The sequence below is a fragment of the Uloborus diversus genome, chromosome 9 (genome assembly GCF_026930045.1).
Source record: "Uloborus diversus isolate 005 chromosome 9, Udiv.v.3.1, whole genome shotgun sequence".
NCBI lineage: Eukaryota > Metazoa > Arthropoda > Arachnida > Araneae > Uloboridae > Uloborus > Uloborus diversus.
Window position 1 is genome coordinate 57,545,507 of NC_072739.1, and position 24,910 is coordinate 57,570,416.

Genomic DNA, 24,910 nt, shown 5'->3' on the forward strand with positions numbered 1-24,910 from the left:
AGCATTAATTGTTGTATATTTTTGTGGACGTAATAAACCCTGACTTTTCATATATGTGTCTGATTTTAATGAGACATTTCAAGAATCCTTGATTGTGTCAAAAAATACGTCATACTATAACCTGTGATTTTGGTGTTTTTAATTGATGTAGCTGAAATCTTAACATCACTTTACAAATTTTTTATAGTTTATAAAGTTGCATTAAGCATTAGAACGTACGTGCAAAATAAACTAATAAAATAAAAAGTATATACAGGGTAAGGGTTAACATAAAAGAATATTCCGTTTTTAAAATTTTATTTTGCATAAACTATTACACTTGCATAAATGATACATGAAAATAAAGATATACATTCCAAGTTTCTTTTCACTCACAAATGTTCAGTTTGTGATCCTTTCATAACGCAAAACCTGTATTCTAGTTCGTTCCATACATTTTGGAGTGGTTCATTGTCAATTTTTCGTAATGCTACACTCATGTGATCATTCAGTTCTTGCAATGGTGATGTATAAACACTGTCTTTGACAAAACTCTATAAAAAATCACATGGGGTTAGGTCTGGGGATCTGGCTTGCCAACGCATAAAGTGTAAATCATCATCACCTACACTGCCAATCCAGCGTTGCAGAACGTGCACGTTTAAGTTAATCACGTACGTTCAAAAAAACTTGGGATGTTTATTTTTATGTATCATTTATAGTGGTAAGTCTAATAGTTTATGAAGTATATATTTTCAAAACCAGGATATTCTTTTATGCTAACCCTGTATATTAATTTTATTTGTTACTTCTGTATTTTTAATGCAAATTTTCATGTTTGTTGTTTGAGATGTGTTTAAATTGGTCATTTTTATTGATAAATTTTATAAAAGTTGTGTATGATAAGCATTAGTTGTAATTTAAAAAGCTGCATAAAATTTTGTATGCTTGCACAAAATGTATTGAGGAAAAAATGACTTGATGATTCTATTTATTACTGCAGTATTTATTACTAGAAGTTTTTTTTTTTAATTTTTAATTTTTTTCTTTTGTGCTTGGATGATGTTGAAATTTGCCTTTTTGTTTCCATTTAAAGTACATTCTTTAAAAATGTTTATCATTTTTTTAATTATTAAAATTATTGGAATCTTTGGAATCTGCATAAGAAGTCTTATAATGTAATGTGAGTGACTGGCTATTCTACCTTTTAAAATATTTTTGTACTTTTTTAAACTTAAGAATAAAACTATATCTCTCTTTATGTTTTCATTTCTCCATTTGTGCCTAACAAAAGTGGTCTTTATTTACAAGGTATTCAGTTAGCTGACTTTTTTTTTCCTTGAGAGCATTTTTCTTTTTTTCTTTCTTTTTTTTTAAATTAAGTCCTTCAAATAGTGAAAGGGATGAAGATTAACTATTTGCTCTTTCGAGCATACAAAGTCTTGCAGTCCAGTACAAAAATGAAAAATCTATAGGAGGGGAGAGTGTCTTGTAAAAAGAAGAACTGCAGTCCTTCCTTAGTGCACAGCAGGGAGCAATCAAAGATGTGCCCTCCATTCATCTCATTTTTTGAGAACATGGCAATTCTGTAAAAGTGGAATTTTAACTGTAGTCTCATGTCTCATCATGTTCTACGAATGGGGGGAGGGGAGTACTAATCACAAAATCAAAATTATCCAGGACATGATTTTAAAGTCTTTCTGTTGCAATATATATATATATGTGCTCAAAAATTTAATTAGAGTATAAAAAGTTGAGTAAGATGGGGCTTGAACCTTGATTTTGAAGAAACCCAACATTGCCCTTTACTTTCCAGTTACAAATATATAAAATAGATTTCTTTGTGTTCTATTCATGCCATGTCTGGAATATTGATCTACTGAAAGGCTTTACAATCAAAAATATCAGACCCAATACACATATTACAGCAAAATTTGAACATTCTTGGTATTCACTCGTCTGGTCAGTGCTAATTCTATATTAGCTACCAGTTTGTTTGGTACTTTTGACATCCTTAGGATGTTTTTTACCTCCAGCACAGTCACTTCCTATGCCGGACTGATGAGTGCTAATAAGCACGAAACTGCAGTCCTCGGCTGAAATTGACTGAGCCGGCATTGTATTTCATGTATTTCTGCCTTGGCCCTGGGTATAGGGCGGTAACTTACTGAAAATTCTTGGTATTGTTTCAAAAACATGATATTTATAATCCCTGTATTGCATTAGCAATCACTAATAATACATGTTTGCATTGAAAAAAAAATGGAGAAAGTTATTTCAAAATGTATAATGTGCTAATTTCACAAAAGATTTTGTACATATAATTGCTCAAAATTAAAGAAAAATGCAAATTTTATTCATCTAAATGGTCTTATTCTGTTTAGGCATTCTATTCTGAGATAAAATCTGGGTGTCCGCACACCTGGAAAATCATGGACTTCGGCTATAATCGAAAATGGTCATGGAAAATCATGATTTTCCGCTCAAAATGCTCAAAAATCATTGAAACTGACGACTGGTCATGAATTTTGGATTCAAGAACATTCATATTAATCGAATTCTACGGATTTGGTGCAAAAATTACGTATCTTGGCCGTTTCTTATGCTTTTATTCATCAGTCCTGATTTTTCACATTTTGAAATCTGATTGCATCCGCTTCTATAATACGTGCTCGATTTTCTGCACTATGGTTCTACCGTTAGGACATTTATAATTTTGTGTTTAGCATTATTTTTAACCCCCCTTATATGTCTAATTGTGTAGTTGAGGACTCCTTCACTTCAAATCTTTCTGCGCTCATTCGAAAATTTGAAGTCAGTTGCATCCGAGTTGATTCAAGACTCATAAAAATTATCAATAGTTTTCAGCAGTGTTGAAACTTAATGAAGATTTTAGAAAAAAGAAATCGTCTAAAGAATTAACTAAGGACGTTTATAACATCGATAAAATAACCAGAAATCATACAATTTGATAGGGTAAAATTTTTAAAAAGTCCAAAAATGTTGTAAATTTCAAAAATTCGGGAATGTTTTCAATATTAGTAACCTATCCTAAAATTTTGGCTGTAATATATCTGGGAATGTCTGGCAAATTAGATATTAAGTGCTCCAATTTATTTATTTTTTCTGATTATTTCTTTTTATTGATTGCAAACTTAATTTTAATAACTACTAAATTATTGCTAGTCGCATATTTTTTAGAAAACTACTAGCTTTAAAAAACTTAGGTTTTAGATTCTTTATTCGTTTGAAAAGAAAAATATTAAAAAAAAAAAAAGCTTTTGCTTAAATGTTTCGCTATTCACCAGTACTGTTTGACCACAGATTGTATGAAATTTGGCAATCGGCCAAGTTAAGGAGATTCCATATGAATGAATCTAGCATGGGAGACGGAAAAATAGCGATGGGATTTTGTTGCACTTGTTTCATAATTTCACTAGAGCCTTATTGATTTATGTCTTCATTGAGGTGTAAATGAGTGGAACCAGAATGAGTTTCTATGGAAACGCACACATCTATATCAGAGAAACTACCATTCCTGAAAGGTAATTAGTTCAGTCAATGAGTGCTCAAAACGGGTGTAGCATGCATGGAATATGCGATAATTGTTGACTTCAGAATATTGTTAGGGGTAGTTAGTAAGTAAACATACTAAAAGTCCCCACCCCTAGGATGTGAGCTAAAGGTCAGAGGGAGGGGGAAGCAAATTTTGGGTTTTTTGAGAAAATGTCGGAAACGGTGGAAAAAATGCGATTGCTAAATAAACCTTCTATGAAACTGTTTCCACACATATTTGTCAAATTTCTAATAATTTTCCGGGTATGTGTTGGGAAAAATCGATGATTTTCGGAAAAATTTTCTCTTTTTGTCAAACATTTGCTCCTGGCGCCTTCCAGGATCAGAATTCATGAACATTGTCAATGACAAAGTTGTAGAGCTTTAAATGTCCTTCAATTTGATACACTATTTTGTTATATTTTCTTCAACCAATCAAAAGTTACAGAATTTCAAACGCACACTTTCGTGGCAAAAAATGGAGCACTTGCCACACACAAATTTCAAGCTGACTCGAAAGGATTGCGCACTTGCTCTTTCCTCAATGAATTTGACAATCCTGATAGACAATAAAGAAGTATTTGGATTACTACAACACAAATGACATTTAAGGGGAGGAGGTGGGTTGTGAAATTTTGACAAGGGGGAAGGAAAGAGTAAAAAGTGACATCACATATTTTTTAATACGAATATATTTATAAAAATTAGTTTATGAAAAGTACTTTGTGACAAATGGGGAGGGGGGTCAAAAATGTAAAAAAAATGTATCATCATTTATGGAAAGCCCCTTACCAACAATTCGGACGAAGATTGTATATGCAGTATGAATTAGCTCCATACCTAGGGCATTATTTAACGAAAGTGAACTGAGGAAGTGCAGAAATTCAGCGCTTCCTTAGTAAGAATTTGTTAGAAGTAATTAATAAGTGAAGATACTGAAAGTCCCCGACCCTGGGGGGAAGGGAAGTTAAAGGGGGGAGCCAAATTTTGTGATTTTCGATTAGATTTCGGAAACGGCAGGAAAAATGTGCTCCGAATAATTGAAAATTCATCAAATTTATTGTGAAATTGTTTTCATACATATATGTCGCATTTTCCGTAGTTTTTTAGGTATGCGTTCTTAAAAACGAATACTTTTCGGGAAAAAAAATTACATGCCAAGCAGGTGCTCAAGGTATCTTGTGCAGCAGTCATGAGACAAGGACCCCTGACGGATTTCAGTGTCTTGAAAATCCACCGACTGAACACTTGAACTGCAGATTCAAACCTGATAACAAAGAAATACGAAGCCTATGCCCATCACCACAACATCCAGCTGACAAGCAGTCAAAAATTATGAAGTTCTAGCATGTACTCAATTTCGTTATTCTTATTGAAATGAATATGTGATGCTACAGCATGATAATGAAAATTTTAATAATAGAAATAAGGTAAATAGCTGATTGGCAGCACCTCTTTGTAATTATAGCTTTTATTACATAATTACTAATCATATTTTGAAAGTGTTTATATGGAATGTGGACTGACAGTAATTAGAAAATGAAAATCATCTGTAAGGTGACATCTTGGTTTTATTCTGAGACGGAAGGGTCATGGCACCAGCAGTGGAAAAGTTGTTCTAAGAAATTGGTAATGTATTGATGTCATGGTTGTCCCCTTCTTCCTGGATAAATATTTTGATTCCGTTGTTGCATCTGCCCTTGCAATACAAGCTTGCGACAGAGTATTTTAATGATGATTTTCGACAAGTGACCGGAAGATCACTTGTAGAAAAGCAATCGGTGAAAAGCATCTTCAAGATTCCGGAGCCACATCCGATTCCGAGAGTTTCAGCACGAGTTGGTCATTCCTCCTTTCCCAAACCCCCAATCTGGGAATTCACCATTAAGTTCCTAGCTACAGGTGTACCTGGTGGTAGGGTAGAGTAGTCTTCGAATTCTTTCCCACCGTTCGTTTTTCTTCCCGCATTAAAAGTAGGTTTGAGACAATTTTTCTTTCTGGCCATGGACCATTCCCACAATATCTTCACAGATTTAACCTTTCTGATTCTGCTAATTGCTCTTGCGGGAAATTAGGTTCCCCTGAACATTACATTTTTTTTCTGTCCACTAACATCGCATTTGCATATCAGACGTAATCATAGTCTTTCACTCAATAAAAACATATCAATAGCCTTTTCACAACATCATCCCCGCATCAGACTTAACTCGATTTTCAGTCTATTGGCTAATGAAGGCTTCATGTTTCAAGGCGTTGACTAATATACACATTTTTTCTTTCTTAAATAGTTAATACCGTTTAAATTCAGGTTTTTTCTACACTTTAACACGTTATCTTCTGTAAAGCAACAACTCTCTAATGTCGTTTATGTTTAATTGTATCATTGTAAAGCTTTTATGCATTGGTTTTGTCTACTTTATTACATATATTAATGTTAAATTACCAAAATTTTTGTCAAGAGCAAATCAAAATTGTAAAAGATAATAATGTATTTTTTCTGTATTTTCATGTATTTAAATAAAGTTAGTCAGAGACCCACTTGCTCAGATTGATCTGAACATTTAAAAACGATAAACCAAGCAATTGGTAAGTGCGGGTGGTCTCTGAGGGTGTCAAAGGTAAGGCAAAGTTAAAGATCAGTCTTGATGTTTGCAGCTACTTTGATTAATGATCTGTCATGGAACTCGTTGAGGGACTTTTCTGTGGCTAGATCACCGTACCATAAGAGATACATGTGACCCCAGCAGCCTCAATCTGTTGATATAAGTATACCACATTATTTGTGTTTTAGTAATCTGGAAATACTTCTTTATTGTCCATCAGGATTGTCGAATTCATTGAGAAAAGAGCAAGTGCGCGATCCTTTCGAGTCAGTTTGCAATTTGTGGGTGGCAAGTGTTCCATTTTTTGCCGTGAAAGTGCGCGTTTGAAATTCTGTAACTTTTGATTGGTCGATTAAAATATAAAAAAATTGCACATCAAATTGAAGACAATTTAAAGATCTACCACTTTGTCATTGACAATTTTCATCAATACTGATCTTGGAAGGCGCTAAAAGCAAATGTTTGACAAAAAGAGAGAATTTTTCCGAAAATCATTGATTTTTCATAACATATACCCGGAAAATTTTTGGAAATTTAACGAATATGTGTAGAAACAGTTTCATAGGAAGCTTATTTAACTTGAATTTTTATTTTAAACGCATTTTTTCCATTGTTCCGACATTTTTTCGAAAAACCCAAAATTTGCTTCCTTCTTCCCTCCCACCTAAAGGCGGGGACTTTAGTATGTTTACTTACTAACTACCCCTAACAATATTCTGAAGTCAAAAATTATCGCATATTCCATGCACGCTATAATGTGTTCATTGGCTGGACTAAATAGACACATCCATTTCCGCCAGCAAACCGGATATTAGCCTTTCCATATAATCGATGGTCAGACAGTAGTTCCACATTATTATTGCTGCATTTAAAGCTTTTATTTTGAATAAACATTTTGCCCAAGAAATTTTTTTCAGTGATTGAAAAATTATTGTGTATCATAAACGTATGTCCTGGGTAACAAAACAACTAAGTTAAAACTCTGTAGCTATTTCATATGCAGCAATGGTCATTGTTGCATAAACTGTTTTTTTCCTTATAACAGTAGCTGAGTTTGTTACATTTCACTTTAATTTGAGTTTTTAGAAACATTTGTCCAAAGCGTAGATCAGATGGTTGCCATTTAATTTCCGAAAACACAAACTCAGATATTATTGTAAAAAATCATTGTTTTTTTCTGGAAAAGTTACATCCTGTGAGTCATGGAAAGTTACGAATAGAAGTCAGGGAAAGTCATAGATTTCGAAAATCGAAATGTAGCAGATACCCTGTAAAATTGTTTTAAAAATTTCATCTGAAACTCTGGGGACCTACACTAGCACAGCCAAATTTTACCTTCTTGGGTGGGGGGGGGGTGATCATAACTGCCTTTACATGTGTATAAATCAACATGTTAGGATTGGAAATAAGTGTTAAAACTAAGGAATCGAGAGGGGGGGAGAGGTGACTCCTATCCTCTTTTCGCTCTGCCACTGCCGTTTTTTTTGGGGGGGGGGATGAATTCAATGAGTGCAGTGTACAAGAGAACAGTTTAGTATTTGGGACTTGTTTAGTATCTGTGTATGATTACACTAGTCAACAAAAAAGAACTTTTTGTCTGCATCCTTGTTTTAAATAGTCAATTCTTACAAATTTTGGGTCGAGAAAAACAAATATGGTAGTGGATTTTTTTTTTTTTTTTTAAAGCTCTTGTTTTCAAGATGCGTAAATGCCCACCGGAGAAAGATGCACAGCTACCACAAATTTATTTAAAGGTAATGTTAAAAAGGGGAAAAATATCCTACGCAATAAATGTTATTAAATAGGTCCTGTATTATTAAATAATGCTTATTTTTCATTAAGCAGTGGTTGTTTTGGCTTACTGCTGTAAACGCTTCATTTTCGATCGCGCTTTGTACGTCAAAGAAGGACCATCTCTTGTAATAGTTCAACAGCGTTTGCTGATCATTAACTCAGCCCAATGACCATGATACCTGCTTTATATTGTAAAGACATCTTGGTGAAACCTTTCCTCACTGCTCATAGCTTTGGTTTTAAACAAAATATCCTGGAAGAAGTGAACAAAATAGAGTTTCAGAGACACATCATTCATCAGTGGTCACAGAACTTCCGTAGAGATTGTTTGACGAACTGTTTTTAGTTCCCGTCTTCTCTGCTGCTTAGAAATACTTGTAATACACCCTTGAAAGGCTTCCTAGGTGTGTTTTTTTCTCCCCTCGCATTTTTTTTTTTTTTTTTCAAGAACACTGATTTTCATAATTGTGCGCATTTGAAGAACCGTTAAAAATTCTCTCCTTAACCTTAGCTTCTTAGCTTCAATATATCTTGGAAATTTCCCTCTAGTATTAAAAAATTGCCTTTGTTCACAGCTTTCACAAAGCTTTTCATTATTCCCAGCAGAATGAATATGGGTGGAATCAGAAATGAGTGGATCTACTAGAGGCTGATCTTGGGCATTTCTCTTCCCAGAATTTAAATTGCTCGAAGTCCATTTCGGTTTTCATCCAACATCCGGTTCTATTCCAACGTATGGTCAAAGTTTAGAAGACATTCAGTCAGTCCCATGAAGGGGGGAAGGGAAGTTCTATCTGCCAGGAAAAAAGAACAATACATGGAATTCACTATCCTAGTTGGCTCTGTATCTTGAAAACTAGAGCTAATCTCAACTTTTTATGGTTATTTTCGTGTTTAACGAGGCAAAATACTTCCGAAATTGCTATTTTTGAGCCGGATGCATTTTTGGTGTTGACTAGTGTTATTTGTCATTACATGCAGTTAAACAATAAAATAAAAGCTACTCCTGAAAAAGGTTTTCCAACTTTCCCCCCAAATTATACATGAACAGAGTTTAGTTGCGTTAATACTGACATTACATACATTATAGAAAGGTAAATATAGGCTTTACTTATGTTTACTACATTGTATGTATTTTATGTATTATTTTTAATTTCATTACATGCATGATTTCATTTTGAATAATACACTATTTTAAAATTTCTGAGCCTTAAAAAGAATAAAAAGGTCATCCTCAAGATTTTTTTTTTGTCAAGTCTTTATAAGCCCAATAAAAATGCATGTTTTTTTTTATACCACTGAAAACAGAGTACAGTCAACTCCCGCTACAACACGATCCGACTTACGCGAAATGGCTATAACGCGAATTTTTCACGAATAACGAATTTTAGAGCTAACGCGAATTTTTCGCCCACAACATGAATTTTTTTAGAAGGAAGTATCAGCTTCGTTATTGGCTACTAAATATTGATTTCTTGAATGTTATTATACGTCCCTTTGAGCATCACTAACAGCCAAAGTTCTCACACCAAACTAGTCTAGTGCATTAAGTAACCATAATGGCACCTTAGTTTCACCTTCATCTAAGTTTGAAAATGAAGAAAAGGAAAGTTTCTGATAAATTTTTTTTAAAAGGCTGAGACTCTCGATATGCTTGAACAATTACAAAACGTCGAAGGTAACGCGGCAATAAGTATGAGTGAATCTTCCATATGTACAATTAAAAGTCAAAACAAAAAAGATGTCCGTAAAAGTTTAGAACTTAGTTTCAATATTTAAGCTTGCAGAGCAGTCTAGCAAAGTAAAAATTATGAAAATGGAAGCTACGCGCGCTCTTGCATTGTGCATTAATAAAAAGATCGGGTAGAGGAGATGTAGAAACAAATTGAAACGTTTTAAATAAAAGGTGAAGCGTGTTTAAAAATGTATTAGATAAGAATAACGATCTGATTTTGGAGCATAAATCATCACTAGTATCCTCATTTTTAACTCGTAAATATTGCTACTGTATCTACTGTACAGTACTATTTCGTGCATCATTTTAATTTTACTACATGCAGTGCGTACCATGTTGTTTTATTTTATATCTTTTATTCCCATTGGTCATTCATTTTGTGCATCTTAAGTATTTCATGTTGAATGACAGTTTTTTATTTTTTAAATACAGTAAAAGTTCAGTTCTTTATGGAAGAAACTGTAATGGTTAAGGAATGCTTTAGAGCAGTTTGAGGGGTGTTTATAAGTGCCTAAAGGTATTTGGTATGCTCTAAAAAAATTTGTATGCATACATTTTTCCACAACGCGAAATTTCAACTTACGCGAGGAGTCTTGGAAAGCATCTCTCGCGTAAGTCGGGACTCGACTGTACTAGTCCTCGCGAAAATAAAGTAACAAAAATTTTCGCAAAACAAAACTAACTGGCTTCATAAAAAAAAAAAAAAAAAGAGAGAGTGAAGTTAACCTAAAGAAAAATCAAGTAGGGGTAGACCGGGGCACGTTTACGCAGTGCCCTTTTTTCAAAACGAATAACTGGAGAGCCAACAGTCATAACATACTGATACTGCTCTCTAGCAAATATCCTCACAAATCTTTGAGCTCCAGTCGAACTTCGGTCTAGCATGCAGAAAGAATAATCTGTTTTTTACTAAGTCGAGTAAATTTTGAGTTCAACGTTTTAAAGCTCATTGTGAATAAATAATACTTAGTTAAAAAAGAACAAATATACAAAAGTAAGCAGAATTTTATCCTTTTTTTAGAATTGTATTTGTATGAACTGAATTGTTATTATCATTTTTTTTTCCATTATTTGCACGTTAAAAACAAATCCAAACTTGTCGACGAGACAAGTTTACGCGTTGACGTCGGCGCAGCTTTATGCACGTTCTTACTTTGTCTTACTTTTAAACGTGCCCTGACGCGTTTTTCACTCCAAACTGTCTTAAACCTTTTTAGTATTTTTCGGCTATTTAGTTTTGAAAATTACTATTTAATTTACACATTCGTATCTCATAGCTTACAACCATATAATGTTGTCTTCATGCCCCCTCAGTTTCAACTTTATATACTATTCAGTCTGTTACAAATTTGCTTTATTTTAGCGATGGTGAGACATTATGTTCAAAACACTAAGAGGTTAGGTGCGTAAACGTACCCCGTGTACGGGACAAGTTTACGCAACTGACTTGGACTCAAAAAAATAAATAAATAAATAAATAAATAAAAATAATTAAATAAATAAATAAAATAAAGGTTAAAAACACAAGCTGAGAAACAACTGAGTATACCAATTTTGACTCCATTAACTGCTTCATAAAACCGAAATGGCTAAAATTTCCTAAGTTAAAACAAAAACATTAGAAAAGGCATTGACAAAAATTCGCGTAAACGTGCCCCGGTCTACCTTACTTATTACAGCTTAACATAAACTAGCTTCACATGTCGTTAGTACAAAGCGTTTGGCGTCGCTGGCTAATTTAGTTTTATATTTAGCGAAATGGGGAGATTGGGCCCAATGTGCTCGGCGCCCAATGTCTCCGGCGCCCAATGTGCTCGGCGCCCAATGTCTCCGGCGCCCAAAGTGCTCGGCGCCCAGTTTTCCTAGACCGATATTTAGAGAAAGTAATTTTCGGAAGAAACGCCGCACAGTGGTTCGAAACGACCAAAAAGCGGAAAAAATTCAATAACTTTGAATATTCTCAAAAAATGCTTTGGTAAATTGTTAAAATTATTTCATGGTAATATTTATCTTCATGCTTGCTGATCGTATTCACTGCGAAACCCCGATTTTACGTCCCTCGAATCTACGTTTTCCCCACATTTTACGTTTTTTATCATTAGGTCCCAGTTTTTTCGTACACTCATAATATTAATTTAACCCGGATGGAAAGTTTGTTATTTATGAATTTCCCGCATTTTACGTTTTCCCTTGGCAGTTAAAAAAAACAGAGAAAATGTTTCAAAATTAAGAAAAGTGTTTCCCTCTGTGCATTTTTAAAGATAATCCACTCTGTTGAAAGTTAATCCATGAAAACAGAAACGCTTCTGCTCCATCCGTAGCTGACCTTATGGACTTTTCAGCCGCCAATGGAAATGAATAATAATAAGAAGAAACACAACTCGTCTACTGCATTTAAGAGCTTAATAATAGTGAAAAACTATTTTCTTTATCATAAAGACCAGGAAAAAAATTTACAAAGTGTTCCAATCCTAGAAGATGCTGTATTTACTTTGGATTCAATAACTCATTATTTCTGACTATTTTCTACGTAAACGCCCAAATTCGTTACTTAATGTGTTAGAATGATCTAAACTGGTGTGTACAATAATGTTCTTTTCGTAAAATATCGCTTTTTTACATTTTATAAGCGTCATCATAGCAACCTTTATTACTATTTTTGTTTCCTTATCTGATTTTTGCTTTTTATACATTTCTGGTAGTTCACGTTTTCCCATATTTTATGTTTTTGGATTCGAATTGACGTTTTCCCATATTTTATGTATTTTATGTTTGATTCAGGCCTCCGAGAAGCGTGAAATCGGGGTTTCTCTGTGGTTTAAATTCATTTCTGTTTTTAATAAAAAATATAAATTAAATCAGTCGTCTACCACACGCAAGGTTTATTTATTGCAATTGATACCCTCGAATAATATTTACTGGCAATGTTGGCAAATTGAGAACAGCTTTATACAAGAATGATTTCGAAAAGGAAATCAGTAATTTTAAACGTTTAATGATTTTCTAATTTCATTGTTTTATGAACAAAATGGTTATTTAACTTTTTATATAGAATTCTGTACGAGTTTTAAAAATTTCTTTCTCATATGTATCTTCTTTAAAGCCAAACGGGTCCGAAAATTGTTATTTTCAGGTTACTACTGCATTGCATGTAGAATAATGCTCCGCATTAAGCCATAACAACGTAAATCTGTTTTTAAAAAATCCTCTTTATTTATTGATGAATGTTTCAAAAGCCCCAAGTTTCGGAAACAGTAAACAAACGTTTTTAGGCTCTCCTTCAAAGTAGTGAAACTGTGACCTACGTTAGTGTGGAGCATGTCAAATTTGATGACCAATTTCTTTGATAAAAAAGCAATTTACCCTCGTCATGCCGTTACGAGTTATTTTCTAACTCACTATATTGGTATTCGTAAATAGGAAAGATCAAACAAAAACATCTGCCACAACTGCAGTCGCAGGTGGTCGCAGCTAAAATGTTGTTGTTTATTTACAGGAAGGATTAAACTATTGATATATGTAAATTTTAGCCCACCGGAAGCCGCCGATTAAAGTATATTCCACAATACTTTTCATTATATTTTTAAGAAAATAATGTTTTGTTATTTCAGGTAGTTTTCAATTTTGATGAATTTTTAATTTTTAATTACGATATAATATGCATCCTATAAGTGTGAAAAACCAATCAGAAATGACTTTTATTAAATTTTAGTCCTCCTTATTGAACGAATGAATTAAAACTGAAGTATAAGGCGTACGTCCGAAAAAAGTAAAAACATAATTGTTCAACAATCTCGGCTTATTTTTGTAAACACGAATTTTTTTTCTTCAAAAAACTCTTATTAGGTAAGTTACTACGACTCAAGGGCTAAGTAATTACGGCATGAAATATTTTTTATCTTAAAACTTAAAAATAACTATTTTTTCCGCCCTTGAACCACTGTGCGCCGCATCGACATAATCGCTGGATCCCGAAAAAACTGGCGCCAAAAAAATTTAAAATGCCCAGAAACGCTACACTTTAAAACGATGATTAACTCATTCCTGGTATATCAGAGTAGAAAATGCTCATCAAAAAGCATATTAAAAAGAAAGAATTTACAGTTTATACTTGTGTACGGCTCTTTCCCCCAAATTGAAGGGGGAGGGGGGGGGGGAATAAAATTCCGTGTGAAATAGATTCCCGATTTTTGGAGAAAAATCGCATTTTTTGCAATACTTTTTTTTTTTTTTTTTTGATGTCACGTTTACGGTCTAGAATGAACAATTATTTTTGTATGAAAAAAGTTCATTTTCGCGATTTTTAAAAAACGGTTAGTTTATGCGAATTTCTATCACTTGTCGCTTTCCTTCTATACTAATAAAAACATGTACAGATTTATTATTATTATTATTATTATTGCTTCCTTATACGTTTCTTTTAAGGTTTTACATTTTTTTTTTTTTTAAATGAGATCTGTATAGTTGTAATCAGCTATACGAAAGATTCGTAAATAAGAAATTTGGATTTTCCTGCACTCTTCGAACACTCGGTCTTTTACAGTATTTAAAACTTTTAATTAACGGGTAGATAATGTAGAATTGTATCAGAATATGTCATTATCTATTTATTTATTGTTTCGTTGAAACGGACTAAGACCGGGGAGAAAAGAGTTCATCATAAATGCCGCGGCGTTTCTTCCAGAAATTACTAATTGAGATTTAGGCGTCACCAAAATTTCTGGCAATATTTTTATTTTGGCAATATCAGTAAAGCAGAAATACTTGAATGGGTGCGTAGTTTTTGGTAACAATTAGAAAAAAAAAGAAAAAGCAAAAATCTCAGTGTTTGAGATTTTCCTTGAGTTAAATTCATATAGATAAACACTGACTAATGGATGCTTACATGTTACTCATTGTCCCGTCAACCATGTAGTTCGTCATAAGGCCGTGGTGGCGCAGTCGTAAGACATTGGACTCGAAACTGAAAGGTCTCGGGTTCGATGCCATCCTGTCGAAGATGCTTTGTGTTCGCAACGGGTGACTGGGACACGTTAAATATGTTTCGGTCAAAAAGTCTCCTGAGTTAGCATTCCAAATTAATACATCTGGGGACGCTGGATCAGGAGTTGCTCGAATCCTAGTCTGGGTAAAAAAACGAGCTGATGTGTGCATCACATGACTTCCTTTTACTCCAATTTAATATCATTTTCCCATTATTGGTAATTTTAATATGATTCAATAGTTCACTCTCTAAATATCACCAACAGTGGCCAAATTAAAACCAGATTTAAAAAAAAAATTGCCAAACTTGTCGCCAAGTTGGCAACAAAACTTGGCGACCAAAAAACTGGCGATATATCGCCAAGTGCCCGCCAAATCGTAACACCACTTAAGTTCACATCGAAATTAACTATGATTTCCCCCCAAAAAGGGGCAAAAGACCCCCTTAAAAACCCTCGAATGCAACCAAAAAGGGAGGTGCACAACTAGACCCCACTAGTAGTCTACGTACCAAATTTCAACTTTCTAGGACATACCGTTCTTGAGTTATGCGACAAACATACGCATATCCGCACAAACATACATACGTACATACAGACGTCACGAGAAAACTCGTTGTAACTAACTCGGGAACGGTCAAAATGGGTATTTCGCGTGATCATTCGGGGGTGAGCAAAATGGAAATTAAGGTCGATTTTTGAGTGAATTTTTTTTTCGCGAATACAATATTTCCTTTTTTGTAAAAGGAAGTTAAAAAAAAAGACAATAATTCATGGTTCCCCATTTATCTGGTTAAACCATGTTCAGTAATACGTACCGGGACCCTAGTGTAGTGTAGTGGAGCTCGCCAAAGGATCTTTCTCAAATAAAGGTATATTTTGGTTTAAAAAAAAATATTTTTTTAACCCTCATCATTACTATTTTCCATATCTAATATGGAGAAAAGTGTTCGAGTTTCTTAGGGCTTACATGTTTTGGGGTGTGCAGGATCCATTTTTGAAAAATGTTAAGAGCTTTGGGGCTGCTCTACTTAAAAGGTACTGCATGAAATCGAACGAAATTCGGATAGCAATTATACCCGTGCTGTTTAGTTTTTCGTGCCAAGTATTCGAGAGGGAGGGGAACCGACGATTTATGTATCCCTATGTAAACTGCAGGGCGTAAAAATGGTCAGTGAAATTCCGTATTAAAAACTTTGTCAGTATTAATCAGTGTTTACTGCATTTAGTCAGTAAAATCAGTTTTTTTTTTTTTCAAATTTATTAAATAATTAATTTCAAGAAAAAATTCACTGTCAATATATATATATTTTTTCATTTTCTTATAAACATTAAAAGATGCTGAAAAAGCTCTAATATTGCCAAAGTTGGGTTGTTATATTGCAAATATAGCAACCCAATTTCGCCAGCCTGGTAGTCTGATTTACTTTATAAAAATCGCTTGCTTTTATTGAATTGGGATGATCTAGTTTTATGTCAAACCTACGTTTTTTCAGGTGCCAAATATTAAGTGTCGAGCAAGTGGGGGAGGGTGGGGAGGCGCCTTCAACGCTGCGTCTATGTATATAGCCATATGCATACAGGTGAAGCTAATAAAAGCGTGTTAATTAAAAAGTGAATGTTTTACCTACTGGAGGTTTTTGTTACATAATAAAAACCATTTCCTGTGTAAACATATTAAAAAAAAAAAGAAAAAAGATCCGGTTCATCCAAACATCCGGATAAATGAAGCTCTACTGTTTTTAACCCTCGACACACAAAGGAAGGAGGTTATAAGTTTGACGTGTCTGTGTGGTATGTGTTTCTGTTGTGTGTGTCTGTCCGCCTAAACGGATGGACCGATTTTGAAAAACTTTTTTTTTTGTTCGAAAGGAGAGTTGATCAAGAGTGTTCTTAGCTCGGTTGCGTCTTCGAATGACCCTAATTAACAAAGACATTAATTAAAAAACTCTAAAAGGTTTTTCGTGATTTTTGCAGTGAAAATATATTTAAAATTTTTTTAAATTTGGTACAAAAATAAAGAGTATTTTTTATGCGTCTGATAGAATGTGTTTGGAACTTCCATGTTACATAGGATGCGAATTATAACGCTTTTTAAAGCAGATTTTAAATACGGCTAAGCCTTTTTTCAGCGATTAGTAATCGAATTCATTGTTGGCCGACAAAGAAATTAAAAGCAATATTTTAAAATTTTTATCAGTTGCCAGTTTCTATTTGTTAACAAATAAAATACTTGTAATTGATATTAATAGTACTTAGGCTTTTAAAAGGATTTTCAATTTTCCCTCTTGATTCTACATTTTCGACCCAGACGGGTTTTTTTAAAAGTTTTAATTTTAGTTGCTTGTTATTGAGTAATAAATATATTTTTACTTTTGCTTTGAGATATTTTTGCGAGATATTAAGTTTTCACCCATGCTTTTTTTTTTTCAAACTTTTTTTTTCTTGAACCTTTTCAAGAAAGTTAGCTGAAAACGGAACATATCTCGTTTAATTGTTTTACTCCTCAGCAAATATGTTAATGAAGAACCATCAGAACCACTTATGAAATTTCTTCTCATTCTTTTATTTTCTGCAAATATCTCCTACTCAAAGAGAACTAGTCACAAATCTGAAACAAGCGACAGCTGTTACATGTGTCTGAGAAAGTTGAATAATCGGTCTCACCCTTCATAAATCACCGCAAGGGTTCAGTCGCATAAATGCCATTACAAAGCATTAGTCTTAATTTAGGACTGCGAAAACGTCGATCGAATTGTGATTGCGAATATAGAAATGAGGAACGCTTCATGGAAAATGGTATTGTGATGGAATTTCGGTACCAAATTAAGTTTGACCATATGTGTTTCATGGTGTCCGTTGCGGTGGCATTCATGATGCTTCAAATTATTACAGTTGAATTAAGCTTCGAACAAAACAAGCTGAAATATAATGTGTATTTCATTCTGGTGCTTCCAAGTAGTACACTTTCGATTATCGACGGTCTTTCACACTTAAAAAAAAAGTGAAAAATCTATTTAAGACATTACCGTTTCTTTCTTCCCTTTCCCTTCCAATTACATCAAACTTTCCAAGGTCAAAGAAACTGGATAGTTGAAATCTGATTTTTAGGTCTAAAGTATTTACTGATTCAGATCTACTCTATTTACGCGCGTAAACGAGAGACCGGACCAGTTTTGTTGGGGAAAATTCTCCTCCCCTATATGTTTTTGGGGTAACTTAGTTTAATCTGTTAATGCAGTTGTACAATTTACTGGCATATGTGTAATCCGTTTGCAATAATGAGCAATCGTTGTTTAGCTTTCATACTCTGTTATCAGTTTTAGTTGTAGTTTAAATTGTATGCAAGTGTTATTGATTTTTTTAAAGCTATTGCATAGGCTAGTACAGTCGAACTCGCTTATAACGAACGTAAAAGGACCGCGATATTTGCTCGTTATAGCCGAGTGCTCGTAAAAATCTAGTTCGTGAAAAAAATCATAAAAATTCATCATACAGTTGCTTTTACGTTACTATGCCTTGAACTGTCTGAATGTCTCCTTCTTATATCATTATTCTTGAGGAATACACGTTTTTTAACACACACATTTTTTATTTTTGAATATTTCTTTACTCCACAAATTATTAAAAAAAATGCTGTCATGTCTTGCGCTCAGGATTTATGATTTATCCCTAACTTTGGCTGATTTTGGAATCTTAAAAAAAAATGTTGAAAGTGAGTCATGCTCCCAAGCTCCCATTGATTCAACATTGTACCCCCGCCATACAAGTACCATTTCTGATTTCCTCGCTAAATCCGGGTTCTCGTCAAATCAAAGCTCGTTTTTAGCGAGTTCGACTGTATTTTTTTTATTTTTTATTTTTTATTATTTATCTATTTTGCGGATTTTCCACGAAATTCTCTTTGATTCGGCTATCCGCGTTCACCGTGTCACCTTAATCCGCGGATAATAGGAAGTTTACAAACAAACGAATACTTCATTCGCATAATACGGTGGTTATGTTTTTGTGCTAAAAATAATTATTTAAAAAAGTTATGTTTATCAAGCACAAAAGCTGCAAATAATTGCATACGGGGCTACTAGAAATCATTTCTTTTTTTTAGTGTAAGACACATTCATATTATTATTTCAGTGCACGTATTACTTATGAAACTTATGGAATATTTCGAAATTCTCCTGTAGTAGCGATGTATCTCTGAACGAACGGGTTTAAAAGACTGACTCCTTAAAATGAGCGGTGCAGTGCGATCTCGTAAACAAATGAACGGCCGTTCGTTTAACGGTGAGCAGGGTGAAATTTGAAACATTGTATTGATGCATTAATAGTGCGCTTGCCACATTTCGTTCGTTTGTTTATTTTAACCGTGTACGGGTTTCAGCAGTGGACTAGAAGTACATTTGTTTCACTGAAACAAATGTACAATCAAGGAACAACCGAACTGAATTCTTTGGTTTTTACTCTTATTAGCCTTTAATTTAAGGTATGCTACACATGTATAATCTGTTTTGTTTCTTTTTACTTTCTTCTATATCTAATATATAGAAGAAAGTATTGGATTCGTGCAAATTTTCGAATTTCGAATTTTGACGGATTCGAACGTTTTGAGGTGTGCTGAGTCCATTTCGACCATTTTTGGAAAATGTCTGTCTGTCTCTGTGTGTGTGTGTATGTGTGTGTGTATGCATGTATGTGTGTGTGTATGTATGTATGTGTGTGTATGTATGTGTGTCACGTCTGTGTGTGACCAGTTTTTTGTGGCCACTCTACAGCAAAAACTACCGCATGAAATCGAACGAAATTTGGTACACATATGTGCCCGTATGTGAACTTGTGCCCATTAGTTTTTGGCGCGGATTCCTCCAAGGGGGGTGGAGCAATGGGACGTTTTTCGAGTTACGCGTGCTTGCTATTCCTCAGGAAGTAAATGGCGGAATCAAACAAAATTTGGTCCATATGTTGGTATTAACAGGAACAGGTGCTGATTCAATTTTGGTGTCAATAACTCAAACGGGGGTTGAGCTATAGAACGTTTTTTGTCGTCAATTGTGACTGCTGTATCTCAAGAAATAATGAACGGAATGAAAGAAAAATTTATCCGCAAGTAGCCCTTAGTGGGTATAAGAACTGATTTTATTTTTGTGTCAACAGCTAAAAAGGGGGTAGCGCAATCACCCGTTCTTTTTTTCCATTTTGAGTGCCCTATCTCAAGAAGTAATGCTACGTTCTGGTTGAAATTTGGAATATATGGGAATCCATATGTAAACAGGCTTTGGTTCTATTTTGACGCCGATCGCTCCAAGAGGTGTTGATTTTTTTTTTGCGAATAAAAATATTTTTATTAATGCAACAATAAGAAAGATAAATTGTAATAGATTGTCGTCTGCGTATTTCTCGTGATTTTAATTGTATGGAAATGATAGGAAATATTATCCCAATGATTTAAAATTTTTAACTGTTGCCATCTTATGTTTGTTAACAAATAAAATATTTGTAATTCATTCAAGCAAGGCTTTTAAAATAACTTTCAATTTTCGCTCTTTGCTTTGCTTTTGCAATAATTCAGACATTGGGATAGTCGTCAAGTTTTTGCATGTGTCATTTTGTTTTTGTTGGGAACATTGCTTCCTCGTCAAGCATGGGGAGGGATCAGAAAAAAAAAAAAAAAGAAAAATATAGAAGAAAGTTTCGTGATGGCCACAACATACTAGTTTTATTTTATAATAATGTATTCGTCATCATTCTTTGAAGCTTTCGTCGCCATCTTGCTTTCGCCAGTAAGTAAATGAATTAAGTTTTTTTTTCCCTTTTTAAAAATTCAGTTGTTCTAGTTTTTTCATTATGTAGTTTAATTATTTTATAATTTTAAATGTTTAATCATTTTTTAAACAAACTTAAAAAAAAAAGAAAATTAATTAACTTTTTCAGCCGAACGATGAACCCAGATTGACTTCGGGTGATGATGACATTTTTGTACGCCGAAGGTGAACCCTTTGTGAACTCCAAATATAGTTTGACCACGGATCACATGGATTTAGCAAACGTCCAGTTAAGACGAGTCTATCTGAATGAGGGGGAAAAGTAAGAATTTGGTGCGCGTGTTTCGCTTATTTGAATGAAACTCAGCTCAATTTAGAAGCTGACATACATCTGCAAATGCTGACATTACTGAAAACTAATAGAAGCGTCCATTTCCGCCTTTAAACCGGAAGTTTGCCTTTCCATTTAATCGGTGGACAAACAGTAGTGCCATTGCTTTTCAGTGGTACACCGCACCCAAAATTTGGCTGATGTTATGGGGTGCTATCCATAGACTAATAATAAGAGTAGACCGAGCTATGGCAACCCTTTTGCTGCTCATAAACCAAACCATGTGACTGGTGGATATCCTAGCAACAGCGCGCGAAATAAAATAAATAGAATTGATGGAACACGGAAGAATGATCTTTTATGGAGTCCGATTTGTAAATTTGTTATTCTAAGTTGTAAATATTTTGTTAATATAGTGAGTTTTTCGTTTAGATAGTATTGTGCATTTTCTTTAGTCAATTTCAATAACTCTCTAAGCAATAAAAGATGCAAGCGACCAAGAAGAATCAGCAAACGGTAAGATTTTTACCTACAGTTTCAATTTAAGATACCGATTAGTACATTTTTGCGTTAACGCAAAACGTTTACGCCATTTCGTTCACGCCAACGCTGACAGCTCCAAATGAAATAAAAGTTACCGAAAACTGATCAAAAACTATTACTAATGTCAAAATAATGCATAACTAAAAGAAAAACAGTTCAATCCCTGCACCTGGAAGTTTTTTTTAATGAAAACAAATTGTCTTAAAATACATGTCGAGTGCCAAACTCTAGATAATGCTGCCATCTAGCAACCATGCTGCCAAAGTCTTCGCCAAGCCCTTCCACTAGTCACATGATACATCTATGAACCAATTTTCTTTATCAGCAAGAATGAGAAAGCTCGGTCTACTCTTATTATTAGTCTATGGTGCTATCATATCGTCACCTCAGAGCAACTGTAGGATATCTTAGAGTTATTCCCGGGGTTAGATGTCTTACTGTTGCTCTGAGGTGACGATATGCGAAAAATAGTCATCCCTCATATTGATCCACAATACCATGACAGCGTAGCGGTACGTTAGTGTCGTGCTTAAATCACACGTGTTGGCTTTCAGGAACCACTTTTTAACAGGATTATGCTCCGTCACACACAGTAAGGGCCTCAAGGGTATTTCTCCTCCTCACTATCACCTTCTCTGACCTGCGCGATGCTCTGATTCGTCACAAATCGAGGACATCTGGGACCACTAGAGACGGTAAACTGTACAGCCTCTGAGTTTGATCGAATAAATGGTGCGTTTGCAGTAACTATGGTACGAGATAACGTAGGACATCGTACGAGACTGCTATGTCTCAATGCTCGACTGCATCGCTTCATACATTCGCGATAAAGATGACTCAGCCGGTATTAAAACCTCCACTCCATTCATTTGGAATTTTTTCCTATAATAATTGATCATTTTGCTTCCATTTTTAATCGCTTTCTTATATCAATATTGCCCTCACGTATGTAAAATTTCGCTTTATTCAGACAATTTCTTCTTGGGGCGTCGATTGTTTTTGTTATACAGTGCATTAAAGAAAAGTTGTGGTGAAGAATTTTATGTGATCAAATTATTGAAGAAAAGCTGTGGTGAAGAATTTTATGTGAACGAATTATTGAAGAAAAGCTGTGATGAAGAATTTTATGTGAACTAATTATTGAAGAGGAGCTGTTGTGAAGAATTTTATGTGAACTAATTATTCAAGAGAAGTTATGGTGAAGAGTTTTATGTTTATACTTAACGCGTACATTATTTTTCATTTATGTGTAATGCATAAACAAAATCTACCGCATTCAATCGTATTGATTTTCGTAATATTTTGTTTTGAGCGTAGCTACAAGATTTAATTTTCCAGATGTTTTTCAATAATAGAAACATATTGTTGATTCTTTTTCCCCCTTTCTAGCAGCAGTGCCAATAAATGATATGATTTTTTTTTTTTTTTTTTTTTTTTTTTTTAACAGAAGAACCGATGGTTATAATCAATAAAACGTTTAAAAATTACAAAGAGAAAGCTTGAAATAGTTTTTCTAAAATCACAAGGTTTGTTCTTTTGCACGTAAGTTTTCCAATAAAAATGATTTGATTTCTTTTTACACTCGTAAGACTTTATCTTCAGAAAATAAACTTAGGTATAATTTGATACGTATTACATCTACATTTCATCGAAGGTTTTTGTTCATTTTAATTAGAAATTCGGTAAATAGATATTATCAACAACAATCATTTACCTATACCACTACCATTTTTACAACCATTTACCATTCCTTGGAGGAAATATTTGTTATAAATACGCTTCACGCAAAACCGAAAACAAACTGACGCTCGATTTTACGAACCTCTAATTTTCGAACACTTGCAATTTTACGAACAACTCACAGGACACATTTTTTTTTCTTTTTTAAATTGAAATAGTGCTATTTGATTTTACGACATCTCGATTTTATGAGAATTTTTTGTTCTCACCAGACGTTCGTAAAATTGAGTATCATAACGTTTACAACGATCTGAAAAATTTTTGGGAGAAAAAGAAAAGAAAAAAAAAGAAAGGAAGAAAAAACGCACTCAAACAGGCACGCATATTTCAATAGTTACTTTCTCTGTAATATACGTTGTTATAAATAAAAGCTTAGTTTAAAAAAAAATACAATTTCAAACTTTCCAAGCGCCCCCCCCCCCCCCCCCCCCGGAATAATAAAATTGACACATTAAATGAGCCCACAATAGTGCCTCTAGAGTGGGAGGAACCATTCTTCCCTCGGATTGACTTATCCATTCCTTCCAAACTTTTTCTGTCATATTCGAAATTTTTAACCGTCTCTAAAACTAAATATTTTTAAAATTAAAGAGCTATCTCTCTAGACATTTAATGTACTAGTTCTATGTACTAATTTATTCAAAAGTATTTTATCTCAATAAATGCTGTAACTTTCAAAAAAGATGTGTGAAACAATTAAAAGTACAGAAACTATAGATCAAAATTATTCCAAATAGCTGCATTGCTTTGCCTATTAAAATAATTGTGTTAGAGTTCTTGAGTTAACTCGATACACACATTTTTATTTCGAACTACAGGCGTCCCTCGTATAACAGGGTACTTGTACAACACAGTTTCGATATTACACGGTACCAAATTTGCGATTATTATAATACGGTTTCGATAATACACAGTATTCAATACTTCATGGTTTTGATATAACTCGAATGTTATATTTATAAAAGATGGAATTTCATTTTTGTTTAATACATTCCGTTAATGAGTTATAACTCCTATAAGTTTTTACTTTGTTTTTATGAAACACGGTACACATCCCTTGATTTACATTATTTCCAAGTCTCGTATAACACGGTTTCGATGTAACACGGTACATTTTAACCTGATTTTTCTCATGCACATACATAATTAGTATTAAAAATAAGTAAAAATGTTATTTTTAAAACAGTCTCGTATAACACGGTTTCGATGCTACACGGAACGAATTAACCGTGTTATACGTCGGACACCCCTGTAATCGTAATCGCTCATGCCGCCGTATAATCATTTTAGTTATGTTAGCAGTTGACTCAATATGTTTGAAGATGTCTTAGTTATGTAACGCAGACATTTACATTGTTAAAATAAATGATTCCTGGAACTTGAAGATTTTGTACTTTAATTAAATTAAAGTCGACTCCTGAACCCTTGAAGTAATAAGATAAATTCAAACCTTTGGGCTAAAAAGTAAAATAAGAAATAACAACGTCAAAAAGCACAAATTGCAGATTACTGCAGATACGTGTTTCGGCGTTACAATGAAAGCCTTTTTCAATGCAAAAGAAATGAGCTTATGGATGATGATGGATGTCTCCTACTAAGGGGACTTTCAAATTCGGATTATGATACCAGATTTAATAGGCTTAATATGTATAGCCTGGAGCAAAGGAGGATCAGAGGGGACATGATTCAGTTGTTTAACTTTATCAAAACGAAAGATGTTAATGGATTAAATTTTTGCCCGGAAAGCAGGACGAGGGGTCATTGTTTTAAGCTATTCAAATCTCAGGCTAACCTGGAAATAAGGAAAAACTACTTCTTTAGTAGGGCTGTGGCACTTGGAACAGCTTACCAGAAGAGGTGGTAATGAGCAAGGGGGTGGATAGCTTTAA